The sequence below is a fragment of the Mytilus californianus genome, unplaced genomic scaffold (genome assembly GCF_021869535.1).
Source record: "Mytilus californianus isolate M0D057914Y unplaced genomic scaffold, xbMytCali1.0.p SCAF_17, whole genome shotgun sequence".
Taxonomy (NCBI): domain Eukaryota; kingdom Metazoa; phylum Mollusca; class Bivalvia; order Mytilida; family Mytilidae; genus Mytilus; species Mytilus californianus.
In genome coordinates this window covers 1,286,174-1,301,498 of record NW_026262659.1, presented here as the reverse complement: position 1 = coordinate 1,301,498, position 15,325 = coordinate 1,286,174, and the positions used below count along the sequence as shown (strand labels likewise).

The following is a 15,325-nucleotide window of genomic DNA, read 5'->3' as shown; positions in this document are numbered from 1 at the left end:
AGGAACTTTAAATAGGTTGAAAACATTAAATATACAGTAAAGAAGAGATAATTACATACACAGTCTTCCAAATATTAAAAATAATATCATAATTTATAATGTATAAACAATTAAAAAGCATCTGCACCCATAATTCATGTAAATATAATATTGCACTTGACACCAGGATCAAACATACAAACATTATGAGCAATCCAGCACAAAACGTTATCCCGTACCAAGGGTGCTGGCAGTTGCTTACATGTATTTCTATGTTCAATCAGAACTAGACAATATAAAAGTGGAAAAAAGGAAATAAAAAATATAAACATAGCTTCATTTACTTAACAACAGACAATTAAAAAGTGCAACCATTTCTTACAACATCTACACACACTTGACAAATATTCACTTTCACCATGCATCTATTTGCATAAAATTAAAGAACTAATATTGCATTATCTATAAACAGTATTGTTCTACTGTACTTCCACTTGCCATCATGGGCAACATGATCAAACATAGAATCAATATAAACAATACAGCACAAAACGTTATCCCGTACTAGGGGTGCTGTTAGTTGCTTACAGGTATTTCTCTATATTCAATCAGAAAGAGACATGATTAAAGTGGAAATAAAGAAGAAATAACATACTCATTTTCCATGTTTACTGGAATACAGACAAATTAATTTAAAAACTACACAATCATTTCATACAACAACTACACACTTAACAATTATTCACAACTACAAAACAGGCATCTATCTGCATAATGTACAAATTTTACATTATCTATTAATATATATTGTTCTACTGTTCTTCCACTTGCCATCATGGGCAACATGATCAAACATAGAATCAATATAAACAATACAGCACAAAACGTTATCCCGTACCAGGGGTGCTGTTAGTTGCTTACGTGTATTTCTCTATATTCAATCAGAAAGAAACACGATTAAAGTGGAAATAAAGAAGAAATAACATACTCATTTTTCATGTTCATATTAATTTAAAAACTATACAATCATTTCATACAGCAACTACACACTTAACAATTATTCACAACTACAAAACAGGCATCTATCTGCATAATGTACAAATTTTACATTATCTATTAATATATATTGTTCTACTGTACTTCCACTTGCCATCATGGGCAACATGATTAAACATAGAATCAATATAAACAATACAGCACAAAACGTTATCCCGTACTAGGGGTGCTGTTAGTTGCTTACGTGTATTTCTCTATATTCAATCAGAAAGAGACATGATTAAAGTGGAAATAAAGAAGAAATAACATACTCATTTTTCATGTTTACTGGAATACAGACATTAATTTAAAAACTATATATATACAATCATTTCATACAACAACTACACACTTGACAATTATTCACAACAACACATCAGGCATATATCTACATAATGTACAAATTTTACATTATCTATTAATATATATTGTTCTACTGTACTTCCACTTGCCATCATGGGCAACATGATCAAACATAGAATCAATATAAACAATACAGCACAAAACGTTATCCCGTACCAGGGGTGCTGTTAGTTGCTTACGTGTATTTCTCTATATTCAATCAGAAAGAGACACGATTAAAGTGGAAATAAAGAAGAAATAACATACTCATTTTTCATGTTCATATTAATTTAAAAACTATACAATCATTTCATACAGCAACTACACACTTAACAATTATTCACAACTACAAAACAGGCATCTATCTGCATAATGTACAAATTTTACATTATCTATTAATATATATTGTTCTACTGTACTTCCACTTGCCATCATGGGCAACATGATCAAACATAGAATCAATATAAACAATACAGCACAAAACGTTATCCCGTACTAGGGGTGCTGTTAGTTGCTTACGTGTATTTCTCTATATTCAATCAGAAAGAGACATGATTAAAGTGGAAATAAAGAAGAAATAACATACTCATTTTTCATGTTTACTGGAATACAGACATTAATTTAAAAACTATATATATACAATCATTTCATACAACAACTACACACTTGACAATTATTCACAACAACACATCAGGCATATATCTACATAATGTACAAATTTTACATTATCTATTAATATATATTGTTCTACTGTACTTCCACTTGCCATCATGGGCAACATGATCAAACATAGAATCAATATAAACAATACAGCACAAAACGTTATCCCGTACCAGGGGTGCTGTTAGTTGCTTACGTGTATTTCTCTATATTCAATCAGAAAGAGACACGATTAAAGTGGAAATAAAGAAGAAATAACATACTCATTTTTCATGTTCATATTAATTTAAAAACTATACAATCATTTCATACAGCAACTACACACTTAACAATTATTCACAACTACAAAACAGGCATCTATCTGCATAATGTACAAATTTTACATTATCTATTAATATATATTGTTCTACTGTACTTCCACTTGCCATCATGGGCAACATGATCAAACATAGAATCAATATAAACAATACAGCACAAAACGTTATCCCGTACTAGGGGTGCTGTTAGTTGCTTACGTGTATTTCTCTATATTCAATCAGAAAGAGACATGATTAAAGTGGAAATAAAGAAGAAATAACATACTCATTTTTCATGTTTACTGGAATACAGACATTAATTTAAAAACTATATATATACAATCATTTCATACAACAACTACACACTTGACAATTATTCACAACAACACATCAGGCATATATCTGCATAATGTACAAATTTTACATTATCTATTAATATATATTGTTCTACTGTACTTCCACTTGCCATCATGGGCAACATGATCAAACATAGAATCAATATATAAACAATACAGCACAAAACGTTATCCCGTACCAGGGGTGCTGTTAGTTGCTTACGTGTATTTCTCTATATTCAATCAGAAAGAGACATGATTAAAGTGGAAATAAAGAAGAAATAACATACTCATTTTCCATGTTTACTGGAATACAGACATTAATTTAAAAACTATATATATACAATCATTTCATACAACAACTACACACTTGACAATTATTCACAACTACAAAACAGGCATATATCTGCATAATGTACAAGTTTTACATTATCTATTAATATATATTGTTCTACTGTACTTCCACTTGCCATCATGGGCAACATGATCAAACATAGAATCGATATATAAACAATACAGCACAAAACGTTATCCCGTACCAGGGGTGCTGTTAGTTGCTTACGTGTATTTCTCTATATTCAATCAAAAAGAGACATGACTAAAGTGGAAATAAAGAAGAAAATACAAACTCAATTTCCATGTTCATATTAATTTAAAAACTATACAATCATTTCATACAACAACTACACACTTGACAATTATTCACAACTATACATATAATAAGAAATCAAACTTGTTCATTATGTTTTTTAACTGGATAAAGAAGTTTATCTGCCTCAGTAATGGTTATTCCTCTCAAATGTGATACAATTAAAATCTGGGCTTCTACAAAAACGACATCCATAAAGTAATTATATCCTTCATTTAAATTCTGTGACATTCTGTAAAAGATTAAACAAAAATAAACTTTAATATTACATGTAAAGTGTTTAATATTTTTCAATTTATTCTTTTTATAAAAAAAAGTTACTATTCTATAATCCTGATATTATATACAGCTGTTAGAGTCTATAGTCTCAATATTTCATCAAATTTCACTGTCTGCTTTGTCCAACAGGGTACATTGTTGACATGTTAATACTTATTTGAAGATTGAAGTAAAATATTGTGTTTTTTTTATTTAAATAAACATAGTACCAAGGGAAGTGTAAAGCAAAATTCTATCCAGATGAAATATCATCTGGAGGAAAAAATGTTACAGTAGTTGTTGTTATTTTTTTATCCGGAGGAAAATATTTCACTGTGATATATTATCCATTGCCGTGAAATTCTATCTGGGAAGTTAAAATATTGAATAGTTAATAAAAAATCTTAATCTTTGCAAATACTATGTACTAATAATAGTGTATTTGAATATAAGCTAAATTAGTAAATAAATAAAATGCTCTGCTGGGCGCAGCTTGATACGACCGCAGAGGTCGAACCCTGAACAGTTGGGGCAAGTATGGACACAACATTCAAGCTTGATACAGCTCTGAATTTGGATTGTGATTAAATATTTGACACAGCATAGGTTTCTGACACAGAATGAATGTGGTCTAAGAACTTAAAATTTTTTAATTTACCTATTATGGTCCAATATCCAAAATCTAAATACATGTTTAGATTCAGCATATCAAAGAATCAAAAGAATTCAATTTTTGATGAAATCAAACAAAGTTTAATTTTGGACCCTTTTGACCTCAATGTGGACCAATTTGATAACGGGGCCCAAAAATCAAAATACATGGTCAGATTCAGCATATCAAAGAACCCCATATATTCAATTTTTGCTGAAATCAAACAAAGTTTAATTTTGGACCCCAACTTGGACCAACTTGAAAACTGGGCCCATAATCAAAAATCTAAACACATGTTTAGTTCAGCATATCAAAGAACCCCAAGAATTCAATTTTTGATGAAATAAAACAAAGTTTAATTTTGGACCCTTTTGACCTCAATATGAACCAATTTGATAGCGGGGCCCACAAATAAAAAATCTAAATACATGGTTAGATTCAGCATATCAAAGAACCTCATATATTCAATTTTTGTTGAAATCAAACAAAGTTTAATTTTGGACCCCAATTTGGACCAACTTGAAAACTGGGCCCGAAATCAAAAATCTAAAAAACATGTTTAGATTCAGCATATCAAAGAACCCCATATATTCAATTTTTGTTAAAATCAAACTAAGTTTAATGGACCCTTTGGACCTTAATGTAGACCAATTTAAAAAACGGGACCCAAAATTAAAAATCTAAATACACGGTTAGATTTGGCATATCAAAGAACCCCAATAATTCAATTTTTGATGAAATAAAACAAAGTTTAATTTTGGACCCTTTTGACCTCAATATGAACCAATTTGATAGCGGGGCCCACAAATAAAAAATCTAAATACACTTAGAATCTGCATATCAAAGAACCCCATATATTCAATTTTTGTTGAAATCAAACAAAGTTTAATTTTGGACCGCAATTTGGACCAACTTGAAAACTGGGCCTGAAATCAAAAATCTAAAGACATGTTTAGATTCAGCATATCAAAGAACCCCATATATTCAATTTTTGTTAAAATCAAACTAAGTTTAATTTTGGACCCTTTGGACCTTAATGTAGACCAATTTGAAAACTGGACCCAAAATTATAAATCTAAATACACGGTTAGATTTGGCATATCAAAGAACCCCAATAATTCAATTTTTGATGAAATAAAACAAAGTTTAATTTTGGACCCTTTTGACCTTAATATGAACCAATTTGATAGCGGGGCCCACAAATAAAAAATCTAAATACACTTAGATTCTGCATATCAAAGAACCCCATATATTCAATTTTTGTTGAAATCAAACAAAGTTTAATTTTGGACCGCAATTTGGACCAACTTGAAAACTGGGCCTGAAATCAAAAATCTAAAAACATGTTTAGATTCAGCATATCAAAGAACCCCATATATTCAATTTTTGTTAAAATCAAACTAAGTTTAATTTTGGACCCTTTGGACCTTAATGTAGACCAATTTGAAAACTGGACCCAAAATTAAAAATCTAAATACACGGTTAGATTTGGCATATCAAAGAACCCCAATAATTCAATTTTTGATGAAATAAAACAAAGTTTAATTTTGGACCCTTTTGACCTTAATATGAACCAATTTGATAGCGGGGCCCACAAATAAAAAATCTAAATACACTTAGATTCTGCATATCGAAGAACCCCATATATTCAATTTTTGTTGAAATCAAACAAAGTTTAATTTTGGACCGCAATTTGGACCAACTTGAAAACTGGGCCTGAAATCAAAAATCTAAAAACATGTTTAGATTCAGCATATCAAAGAACCCCATATATTCAATTTTTGTTAAAACCAAACTAAGTTTAATTTTGGACCCTTTGGACCTTAATGTAGACCAATTTGAAAACTGGACCCAAAATTAAAAATCTAAATACACGGTTAGATTTGGCATATCAAAGAACCCCAATAATTCAATTTTTGATGAAATAAAACAAAGTTTAATTTTGGACCCTTTTGACCTTAATATGAACCAATTTGATAGCGGGGCCCACAAATAAAAAATCTAAATACACTTAGATTCTGCATATCAAAGAACCCCATATATTCAATTTTTGTTGAAATCAAACAAAGTTTAATTTTGGACCGCAATTTGGACCAACTTGAAAACTGGGCTTGAAATCAAAAATCTAAAAACATGTTTAGATTCAGCATATCAAAGAACCCCATATATTCAATTTTTGTTAAAATCAAACTAAGTTTAATTTTGGACCCTTTGGACCTTAATGTAGACCAATTTGAAAACTGGACCCAAAATTAAAAATCTAAATACACAGTTAGATTTGGCATATCAAAGAACCCCAATAATTCAATTTTTGATGAAATAAAACAAAGTTTAATTTTGGACCCTTTTGACCTTAATATGAACCAATTTGATAGCGGGGCCCACAAATAAAAAATCTAAATACATGGTTAGATTCTGCATATCAAAGAACCCCATATATTCAATTTTTGTTGAAATCAAACAAAGTTTAATTTTGGACCAACTTGAAAACTGGGCCTGAAATCAAAAATCTAAATACATGTTTAGATTCAGCATATCAAAGAACCCCATATATTCAATTTTTGTTAAAATCAAACTAAGTTTAATTTTGGACCCTTTGGACCTTAATGTTGACCAATTTGAAAACTGGACCCAAAATAAAAAATCTAAATACACGGTCAGATTTGGCATAACAAATAAATAAATGTGGTCAAAGATTTTACAAATCTAATGCGCCATACTGTGCAATTAAAGATTACTTCTTGAAATTTTTCAATATTTGATATTTGAAAAAAAAATAGTATTTACATATTTGTTTTTCATTCATTTTTTTTATATACATTTATAAGGCCATTAGTTTTCTTATTTGAATTGCTTTACATTTGTGATTGCATGGACTTTTATAGCTGACTATGCGGCATGGGCTTGCTGAAGGCCATATGGTGACTTTTAGTTGTTAATTTCTGTGTCATTTTATTCTCTTGTTAAGAGTTGTCTCATTGGCAATCATACCACATGTTCTTTTTTGTAATTTTATTATTTAAATCCAAAGATACCTGATCAATTTCCTTGTTTCTTTGTTTCTTTACTGCAAGGGCAATGTGGTTCTGGATATCTACATTTGATGGCCAAAATCTCTTATTAATGATGGCGGGAATATCCTGTCCTTGGAAAAGTGTTGTCTTCATGTATACTTCTAGTAGTACTCTCATCTGTGGGACACTGGTGATATTTTCTTCCCATACCATTTTCCTGATGTATTCCTTCAATCTGTCATCTATTCCAAGTAGTAAGCTTGCTGACTACAACAACAGATATGTATCGTTTTAATTCAAATTGTAAATTTTAAAATAAGAATAAATTGGTTACTGGAGACACAGTTTTCTCCAATCTTTAGAAAATATCAGTAAGCATAAATTTGTTCAGTTGACCATTATACAGTCATAGAATAAACAGAAAATATTGTTTCAATATTTGGAAGTAAATCACATTGCTTACCCTTGAATGCAAAAATTACAAACAATAACTATTCTGGTAAATATTGAAAGCTAGATATCAAAATATGAATAATTTCAAAACAATAAATTTTCTCTTCATTCAGTCTTGTCTAATTTTTTTCTAATATGCTGTCTAATATTCATTTATCTGGTGTATCTTCAAAGTTCTACTTTTACATTTTAAGTAATACAAGTAAAACTAGTACATTTATTAAATTTACAGTATACAAAAAAAGCATTAATATTTTTTTTTACAAAATCATGGTGAAATTGGCATATGGCCTTAATCATACTGATTTGTACCTCTCCTCTTAGATGGTTTTGGTGTTCAGTTGGGTCTGGAAAAGCTATATAGAATTGATGCTGCATATTGATTTGCTTCTTGTCCAAAACCAACTTCTTTATCTCAACCGAAATCAAATCTTTCTCATATGTCGTACTTATTCCAGTGGTCTAAATGTAAAACGTACAATTATTCATTTATGAAAACCAGAGAAATTAACTTTGCTTTGTAGACATAGTATTACTGTTTTAAATGAAAGCAGGTATAGTTTGAAAAATCTATGTTAGATTACATAAATACCTAAATATATTTAAAACCATATAAATTGAACTTTTTTTTAGCCCTTAATGTTTTTTTTTTTTTTAATAGCCTAAAATATGTTTTAAAAAACCTTAATTACAGTGGATTTCATATTTTCCAAGTCCATAGAATTGAGGTACTGACTACTGTTAAAATCAAATCAACATTTATCTTTTAGAGTACACTAATTTCAGTATGTAAATAGATCACAAATTAAAAAAGCTTGACATTGATATTGTCATGCAGATAAAATGAACTCACCATAACTATAACATATGTCTGTTAGAACTTCTTCATAGGTAAAAAATCAAAGAAACATGCAAATAAAAAGTAATCATTGTTAAACTCAAATAAAAACAAACAAGCAATATGCTGAAAGAAAAAAACAAGTAAATTAAAGAAAAACTAATGGATCAAAATTATCAACATGAATCATGATTGTTTCTCTGCAGGTTTTCAATTCAAGCAATTTAAAGTATATAGCTATCATGATTATAAGACAATCAAATTTGTCAAAATAAATGTGTGTTTCACTTAAAGCTGATCTTTCTTAAAATCAACTGTGAGAAAAAGCATGTCAAGTTATTTAAAGAACAAGAAATATCAACTTTTTAAAGAAACAATTCACATAAAAAAAAAATTCAGTGAAATTGTATAGAGGCAATTAGTGTATTCAATTTACAGGAAGAAGACTTGTGTTTATATACTGTAATTTACATTGTTTGAATTTCTAATGATACAGCTTAGTCCAAGTCTATATATACAAATGAATTGCTGTTAAGAATTGATGAGTATCACAAATCACTGACTTTAATAGAACACTTTAACAAAAATAAACTGATGAAAAAAGAACATTAAACAAGGATATCAACCATATTATACATACCTTGTAGTCAGGAAATCTAACAACATGCCTTATCCTCAATTTAACTCCACAGTTCTTCTTTTTAGTTGGTTGAATTTGTCTCCTCTGTCTACTGAAGTCATGGTCCTCCTGTGATAAATTTGTAACATAACAAGAAATGATTGTAACAGGATGCTGTTACGAAGTCTCCCAAACGAAGCTCCCATAATTCGTAATTCCAAGGGTCGCCTGACATTGGGCAACGTCCAGTGAAAATTGGTTTGGTCCAGTAAAGTTATATGCATTAGTGATGCCTGGGGACTAACCTTGTATATCATTCAAATCATCTTGGCATGACAAACCAGAATATATATGGTTTAGGGGTGGGGATCTCGACCATTTACAAGATACTAGAATATTGGGGGTGGTGAGGAACCCCTGGGGACTGCCCCTATACGTCATTCAAATGTTCATTACATGACGAACAGGAATATATATGGTTTAGGGGTGGGGATCTCAACCATTTACAAGATATAAAAACATTGGGGGTGGGGGGAACCCCTGGGGACTGACCGTATACGTCATTCAAATGTTCGAGACATGACAAATAGGAATATATATGGTTTAGGCAGAGCTCCAGATAAGAATTCACAAATTGGGGTTTTTACCCACCATTTTTTTATGTAATTGGGTGATAAAGTTTTTAAATTGCATTATCAATTCCAATTCACCCCTTAAGCAAATATCAAATTGGGTTTTTCACCACCAAGCTCCTTAATGTATTGGGTTTTTTCATCAACACAATATTGAATGTTTAGGCATGTTATAATCACATTATATCAACCCCATGCAGATGTTTTTCCATCTTAAATGAGTTTCTTTCTTTGTATATATGCTAGCTGTTTTATTTGGTTTATTCACTGACGAGCAATTGTACGTTTAATTTGTGTCCGATTTTAAACGTTCTGCCAGTTTTGTATTTTCTCACAACTTATATAAACTGCAGCTGGTGTCACTAGTTGGACAGTTACTAATTACCTTTCTAGATCCCATATGATCACCCTACAGTTTAGTTGGGGTAGGCGTGGCTAAGTGTTTAGATTTTTATGTAATATATGTGAAATTTAGGTGCTGTAAGAAAGTTTTGCCAGTCCTTTCACCTATTTGCCAGATCTACTTTTTAATAAAAATAATAAGTAGTTCCCAGATTTAAGATATACCCCAAAACCTTGACCAGGTTTATAGGTTTAATGACGGAGACCACATTCAACTTAAATTTACAGAGTTAAATTTACAAATAATTCTGCAACATCAAATAAATAAATGACAATGTTAAACTGCACTTGCCAATAAGACAACTATCATAAGCATACAGAACAATAAGACCAAAACAAAGAAAGTGTCAAGATGCATTGACGTAAAAAACGGATATGTGTATTCACTCATCAACTAAAATGAAAAAAATAATATATAAACTAAAATTATACTTGAATGTTTTTTTTTTAAATTTAATTTACATAAATCTGGGTTAAGTTGTCCCAGCTGATTAGAATTTTTGGTTTCTGATGCTTTCCAACTACATATATCATGTCATAATTGATTTGGCCTTTCACTTTTTCCAACTGATTTCGTTCTTGACAAAACCCCGTGTTTATCGTTCTATCAATGTTCTCGTTAAGGTACGCAAACGGGTCTTGTTATCATCATAATAACTTTCCCTAAAGTATAAAAAAGAAGCTGAAAACATGCTTCTATTCAATATTTTTATCGGATATTTACTTTCGTTTTAATTCATTGTATGTTATGATAAATCCCGAGCAATTCGAAAAAAATATGACAACAAGACAAACGCTAATTGGATAAACGCCGAGAAGATCGAAATGTTTTCATAAACACGTGTACCTTTTGAGCAACGGAAAATTCCAACAGGGACCCATTTCGGCTACTTGATGCAGGGCTCTATTTTTAGAACGAAAGGACATTTCCAATTATAAATATTATAAAAATAGATTTACGCGACGACTGTAATCAGATAAGGGTAAATAACGCAAACGATAGCGAATAAAAGCGTTAAGAACTCATGGTTTTGGCATATTATTGGGTTTTCCTTTGAATGAATTGGGTTTTTGAACCCTGCAATGGGCAATTGCATTGGGTTTTTAATTATTTGTATTGCGTGATCACGCAAATACGCAGCTTATCTGGAGCTCTGGTTTAGGGGTGGGGATCTCAACCATTTACAAGATATTAGAACTTTCTCAAATGGCAGGGGGTCGGGATGACCCCTGGGGACTAACCCTGTATATCATTCAAACCATCTTCGCATGACAAACCAGAATATATATGGTTTAGGGGTGGGGATCTTGACCACTTAGAAGATATAAGAACTTTCTTAAATGGCAGGGGGTGGGAGTGACCCCTGGGGACTAACCCTGTATTTCATTTGATGTGCTTTATCATGACAAACCAGAATATATATGGTTTAGGGGTGGGGATCTTGACCACTTAGAAGATATTAGAACTTTCTTAAATGGCAGGGGGTGGGGATGACCCCTGGGGACTAACCCTGTATTTCATTTGATGTGCTTTAACATGACAAACCAGAATATATATGGTTTAGGGGTGGGGATCTCGACCATTTACAAGGTATTAGAACTTTCTTAAATGGCAGGGGGTCGGGATGACCCCTGGGGACTAACCCTGTATATCATTCAAACCATCTTCGCATGACAAACCAGAATATATATGGTTTAGGGGTGGGGATCTTGACCACTTACAAGATATTAGAACTTTCTCAAATGGCAGGGGGTGGGGGTGACCCCTGGGGACTAACCCTGTATAACATTTGATGTGCTTTATCATGACAAACCAGAATATATATGGTTTAGGGGTGGGGATCTCGACCATTTACAAGATATTAGAACTTTCTCAAATGGCAGGGGGTCGGGATGACCCCTGGGGACTAACCCTGTATATCATTCAAACCATCTTAGCATGACAAACCAGAATATATATGGTTTAGGGGTGGGGATCTTGACCACTTACAAGGTATTAGAACTTTCTTAAATGGCAGGGGGTGGGGATGAACCCTGGGGACTTACCCTGTATTTCATTTAATGGGTTTTATCATTTAGAACATTTTCAATTAAAAAGATTGTGTCTATCACAAACGGTTTTCAATTTATAATCATTTGAAAATTTTAAAAAATAAAATCCCATAGGGTTCTATAGTAAAACCCTCTTTTCTTTTTGCCCCTCAAAGTACCCCTTTATAAACCCCATTGCACAAACAAAACCCTGATTGCACCACTAGACATGTTAGTCTAACATATTGTGAAACCCTAAGTTAATCTGACAAGCGGTTTTGGAGAACGGGTGCGGACAAGTTCAAATTTAAAAGCGGCGGAAGAGGAAGAGGAAGAGGAAGAAGAATAATAATAATAATAAGAACTGAGCAAAAACAATAAGTCTTCCCAAACTTCGTTTGGGAGACTTAATTACAGTTATATATATAATATATATATTTTGTTTTTAATATACATGATTTTAAAAAAACAAATATTATACAGGTCAGGGCACAAACATGGATTTTTCGAGTCATTTAAAAAGTGTCTAATTTAACAGGAACTTTGTATTACTTGCATGCTTTCAAAAATCTTTTTTAGTGAACAAATGAGATAAAATGCTATTAGAATTATAACGTTCTAAAAAGTTTTTTTTTGAAGGGGAAATATATATAAAATGTGGCTTAGTAGTTTTTATTGTATTTGAAACTTGCATAGTTGATTTATGTAAATAAAAAGTGGAGAGTTTTCATCCGAGGAATAATTGTTCACAATATTCTCTAGTGAAAAACAGTTACCCGGCGCAATGAAAGTATGCTTACACAAGTTATTGAAAAGATAAAAAATATAGTTTACATTTCTTTGTTTCTCATTTTTTCTTTTCATCTTTCGGTTCTTGTCTCTATCTAACCCTTGGTGACACTCCAACAACTTCTTTCCAACAACAATAAAGGGTACACCAGTAGATGGTATTATAGGCACTGCATCTGGCTGGGGATCCTTGAACCAGATCTTTTTCATAACAGCAGAAAAATCTGTCAAATACAACAAGTATGCAATATTAATATATCTAAAAGTAATCTTTGTTTTACAGTACAATATTAACATAAGAAATGTGGTATGATTGCCAATGAGACATGTACATATTTTTTAGGCTTATAATACTTTTTATTTGTTCTTGTTTACCTTGTTTATTCAAAATATGTCTATAAAAAATTAAATTGAGAATGGAAATGGGGAATATGTCAAAGAGACAACAACCCGACCAAAGAGCGCCTGTTGAAGGCCACCAATGGGTCTTCAACGCATCGAGAAAATCCCGCACCCGGAGGTAGTCCTCAGCTGGCCCCTAACTAAAATTGTGTACTAGTTCAGTGAAAATGGACGTCACACTAAACTCCAAAACATATAAATGAACTAAAATTAAAAAACATACAAGACTAACAAAAGCCAGAGGCCCCTAACTTGGGACAGGCGCAAAAATGTGGCGGGGTTAAACATGTTTTGTGAGATCTCAACCCTCCCTCTATACCTCTAGCAAATGTAGAATAAAGAAACACATAGCAATACGCACAGTAAACCTCAGTTTAAAAGAAGTCTGAGTCCGATGTCAGAATAGGTAACATAAGAAACTAAGCAAAATGACAATGATACATAAATGAACAAAGGACTACTAGCAGTTAAATACCGACATGCCAGCAATGTATAGTATATACATTGGTGGCCTTGGGTTGTCTTGTACATTTGGGTAGTTTGTTGTCTTTTTCTTCGACACATTCCCCGTTTCCATTCTTTATTATAATGTACAAGTACAAGTAAAAGATGCCAGTTTAAGAGTTCTGAAAGCACTCTAGGGGCGGAGACTACGCCTGTGGCATCTTTGCAACATTCACAATAGTCAGTCCTATATTTTACTCCATTTTTTAACATGGTCATGGTGTAATATTGAGTACACTATACACACTACACTGATAATAAACTAATAAACTGTGTTTAAGGTTTCTAAATTTGAATGCTCCTTGTCTAAGTTTAATTTACAGTTGCGGAGACTGATTTATGGTTTATGGGAAAAGGAGGGGGGGTGATTATACATGTAATATATATGGAATCACTGAAGCATGACTGAAGATTGAAAGGCCCCTCTTTAGGTTCTTATGGCTATGCAGTCAATGCTCCACACCTTCTGGATCTGCCATTGAGTTGGTCATGCAATTGAGCAGAGATTTTCTATACTTAGTTGAGGTAGCTTTTACAATATATTAATAAAGATAATAGATTCTGACTGATATAATTTCAGCTCTGACATGAATTTTTGTTGACAAGTTGTATAATTTTATAAAAACGTATGTGTATATAATATACAAAGCATAGACGGATACAGGGGGGCCTGCCCCCCCCCCCCCCCCCCCCCTTTTGTGGAAAAAAATTGGTTGATTATATAGGGAATCACTGAAGCAGGCCCACCCCCCTTCCCCTTTTAGGTCAGTCAGTGGGCCACCCCTTACAAAAAGTTCTGGATCCGCCACTGCCAAATCCTTCATATATAGGAAATCACTGTCTGCCCAACATTTCAGTATGTCCTTTTATTATGTATTTATGTCTTTTATAAATCTTTTCATATGTTTTATTAATTTGATTCCTGAAACTTATGAGCCATACAAGTTATGTCATATGACCTGTATCATTACCTGTTCCCTCTAATCCAAAATATTTGTCTTTTTTCACAACTCTAAACTTTGAGTTTGTATCAATTTCATATTCTCTTATGGCCAGTTGTATTTCAGAGAACGATTTCAATGAAATTTCTGTCATCTTTTAAGTATTAATTAGTTAACTTGTGTATAATGTTCGCTGATATTCAAAATGGCTTCTTAAATTTCCCGCTTTGAATAACATTAATTCTAATACGAAAATAAAATTCGGTATCATTTCCGGAATCTGAGAAGCCTCCATAGGATATAAGGTCCACCTTACTATGCAGTCACTATCCCGAAAAAAAAACGTATGGATGCAAAACGCTTAGGGGAGCGTCTTTTTACCACAGAACACCACAGAATACCACAGAACACCACAACATACTACAGAACACCAAAAATATACCACAGAACTTCGAAATATAAATACTTCAGACATTATATTATTGTTATTGTAA

The 15,325-nt window shown here is 32.0% G+C and overlaps 1 long non-coding RNA gene across 1 annotated transcript; it reads right to left on the bottom strand.

The window, feature by feature from the left end:
- Nucleotides 1-7,246: 7,246 nt before the first annotated feature.
- On the bottom strand, nucleotides 7,247-14,990 carry LOC127726231 (uncharacterized). The gene is made up of 6 exons (XR_007993414.1): nucleotides 14,862-14,990; nucleotides 13,030-13,208; nucleotides 9,152-9,259; nucleotides 8,527-8,556; nucleotides 7,986-8,135; nucleotides 7,247-7,487 (listed from the first exon to the last, which is right to left on the bottom strand). It is a non-coding gene; the product is annotated as an uncharacterized LOC127726231 (long non-coding RNA).
- Between the last annotated feature and the right edge of the window lie 335 nt (nucleotides 14,991-15,325).